Source organism: Nematolebias whitei, chromosome 1 (genome assembly GCF_014905685.2).
Source record: "Nematolebias whitei isolate Nwh7 chromosome 1, NemWhi1, whole genome shotgun sequence".
Taxonomy (NCBI): Eukaryota; Metazoa; Chordata; class Actinopteri; order Cyprinodontiformes; family Rivulidae; genus Nematolebias; species Nematolebias whitei.
The window spans coordinates 63134589-63138175 of record NC_056498.1 but is presented as its reverse complement, the minus strand read 5'-3'; the positions used below and the strand labels follow the sequence as shown (position 1 = coordinate 63138175).

Below are 3587 nucleotides of genomic sequence, written 5' to 3'. Positions count from 1 at the left end.
TGAATGAAGATTTACTTATTGTGTTACAAGTATTCTTGCTTCAACAATACATTTTATAACCAAATGATGTAAGAAAATTTAAAAGCAAACCTTCACATATTTGATGTACCGAGACATTTCTTGCCATTTTTCAAAGTTGGTCGCTGTTGTCTTTCTTTCAGGGAAGAAAACCTGCTAATTTCATCAACAACCCCCCTCCTGTGAAGGAAATTAGAAGACTTCAGTCTCTGACGCTGCAGCCTTGAATGAATTTGTTTCACAGTCTGGAAGGCGCATCCTCCCTGACGGAGCACCAGTCGGTTCGTGTAGCCAAAGCAACATCTCATCCTGATGGGTTGTCTCAATCTCACCAGCAGAAATGAGACTTTACCTGACCACCAGCCTTTTACGCTGCAGACCTCTGTGATGCTTATAATCCTTGTAGGTATGCTCATCCTACTAACTGTGTTTGGCAATGTCATGGTTGTAATCGCAGTGATCACAAGCCGAGCCCTGAAAGCACCCCAGAACTTATTTCTAGTCTCTCTGGCAAGCGCAGATATCCTGGTTTCCACTTTGGTGATGCCGTTTTCTTTAGCCAAAGAGCTCATGGGCTACTGGTATTTCGGCAAAGTGTGGTGTGAAATCCACTTGGCTTTGGACGTCCTCTTCTGTACCTCGTCCATCGTTCACCTGTGCGCCATAAGCCTGGACAGATACTGGTCTGTCACTAAAGCGGTTGAGTACAACCTGAGACGGACGCCTCGCCGGATCAAGTGCACACTCTTTTTAGTTTGGGGACTGGCAGCCATCATTTCGTTCCCTCCTCTGATAACCATAAAAAAGAACGAGGGTAAAAAGGACAGCCCCGTGTGCAAGATTAATGAGGAGAAGTGGTACATCATATTCTCTAGCACTGCCTCCTTTTTCGCACCATGTGTCATCATGATCATGGTGTATGTCAGAATCTACCACATCGCCAAGACTATAACAAGAGCTCCACCAGGTGGAAGACAGAAAGACAATGGCAATGCCGAAGATCCCAAGCTTGGTTTGGAGCCTCAAGAAAAAGAAGTCAGGGAAAGAGACAAAGTGGAAGAAGGGGGCACTAAAGAGGTAAATGGACTCGATGTGGAAGAGGAACCCTCCTCCTCTGAAGGGAACGAAACCCTGTGTTCCTTGAGGAAGAAGAAGGGTGCGAGAACAACCAAAGTGCAGGTGAAGCCTGGAGAAACCTTTCCAAAAACAGAGGGTTCGTCCTCTGCGGCGGTGAGCAAGTGGAAAGGGAGACAGTACCGAGAAAGACGCTTCACCTTTGTCCTGGCCGTTGTCATGGGAGTGTTTGTCCTCTGCTGGTTCCCCTTTTTTTTCACTTACACTCTCGCTGCTGTGTGTGACGCCTGCTGCATCCCAGAGACACTGTTCAAAATGTTCTTCTGGTTTGGCTACTGCAACAGCTCACTGAACCCTGTGATATACACAATATTCAACAGAGACTTCAGGAAGTCTTTTAAGAAAATCCTCTGCAAAAGTCACAGAGGTTTGTAAGTAAGACTTTTCCCATCTACATTTGGCTCGCCAATTATTCAATGTTTGATTTCTCACATCAAATAATAGAAAACCACACAAGCTGTGAGTAAAGGTCTTCGTCTTGTGCAACTGCGACATACAGGATGACACAAGTTATGTAAAAGAAAGTGTTACTTTTGTGGCCATAAACTGTATTTTAAGTCAGATTCATGTCAGGCAGAGAAATACAATTACAAATTTAAACTGTTAAATAAATGCTACTGCACTGGAAGAACACACGTGTTAAAGCTTTAGTATTTTATAGTAATGCAAAACTGTTAAAATGTCAACATTTTGTAAATAAGCTTGGCCTGTACGCGATCGTTGATACAGAAAACAGAGTGATGGACTAACAGCAGCAGGAGTCATTCAGAAAAGGAAATTAAATGTCAAAATGATGCATGAAGGAAACAAGGAGGCCTGTCACAATTATAACATCATTACTGCATCATGATTATTTAGCCATCTACAAATGATTTTTACATCGTTGCTGCATCGTTTTCCCATTACCTGAATGAAAAGAGAGAATTGAACTACTAGAAACAACACATTTCTTTAATGTCGTTTTCTGCTTTGTAAAGATTGGTTAGCACATTTTAAATGATGACTTTTTTTATTGCCCATAAACAAAAGCATTAAAAGGACGATACGCAACAATCTGCAGTTTTAATAAGTATTAATAGGTTTCTGTTAATATGATTGGCTTTGCTTGTGCATGACAAGAACATGGCCTGTTTGGCTCATAATTTACAGTATTTCTTCTATGTTCAATAAATATATTTTTTTCCTTTGTAAAATGTGTGTTTTTTAACAATTATATCACAATATTAGCGTAGCTTAAATGAAAAAAAAAAAAAAGACCAAATATAGAAACAGTTGTTAGATCCCATGAAAGCAATGTGCCTTGAAAATGATGTCCTCTTCCCGTGAAACTTCCTCCCTCCTTCATAACAAGCACAAGAACAAGACAATTATGAGAACAGAAAATTATGCCTGGGAGCCACGAACAGTACAGCAATATTGAACACAGTTTATCATGAATTATAGCCCTTCATATCTGGGTGTCATTAAACCCTCCCCTGGAGTCAAACAGAAGTCATGCAGAGATAGAAATATGAGTGGAAGCTGCAGATGCCATTGTAACATTAATTTCCACAAACTTATTAGCGTTTTATGTTCTTATCAGCCATTTTCTATCTTTTCTTCTTTTCTCAGCACACGTTTCATCTGTGCAACACATTTATGTTATGTGTTTACGGAGGAAGAAAAAAGGCCAATGCAGAGTTTTAGTGAGCATTTTACATTTTAAATATTCAAAATTAACTGAGGGCTTCCCATGAATCACTCTCTGGGACTTCAGGAGTTTCAGATATGTCAGAGTCCTAAAATATAACATTTCTTACCACAAATAAACAAAAGGCTAAAGTGTTTGTGACAGGATTCCCACATAATGACAAAATGAATAAACACAATGTGCATTTGTGGTGATGTAACATTAAGAACATGGATCAGGTTCTACTTGTGTTCAGACATTTTATTAATTTGCCAGATTTCTGACTTGATGGCAGCAAATATCCATCCATCCATCCATCCATCCATCCATCCATCCATCTATCCATCCATCCATCCATCCATCCATCCATCCATCCATCATCTTCCGCTTGTTCCATAGTCGGGTCGCGGGGCAGCAGCTTGAGCAGGGAGGCCCAGACATCTCTGTCCACAGCCTCCTCCTCCAGCTCTTCTGGGAGGATTCCAGAGTGTTCCCAGGCCAACCAAGAGACAATCCTTCCAGCGTGTCCTGGGTCTTCCCCGGGGTCTCCTCCCAGTCAGACATGCCAGAAGCACCTCCCTAGAGAGGTGCCATGGGAGTATCCTCTCAATGTGGAGGAGCAGCGGTTCTACTCCGAGTCTCTCCCCCTATCTCTAAGGGAGAGTCCAGCTACCCTGTGGAGGAAACTCATTTCAACCGCCTGTATCCACAATCTCATTCTTTCGGTCACTACCCAGAGCTCGTGACCAAAGATGAGGGTAGGAAC

General features: G+C 42.0%; 1 pseudogene; it reads left to right on the top strand.

Annotated features, from left to right (window-relative positions):
* The first annotated feature begins 245 nt into the window (after positions 1 to 245).
* On the top strand, positions 246 to 1527 carry LOC119430230 (annotated as a pseudogene).
* Positions 1528 to 3587: the final 2060 nt, after the last annotated feature.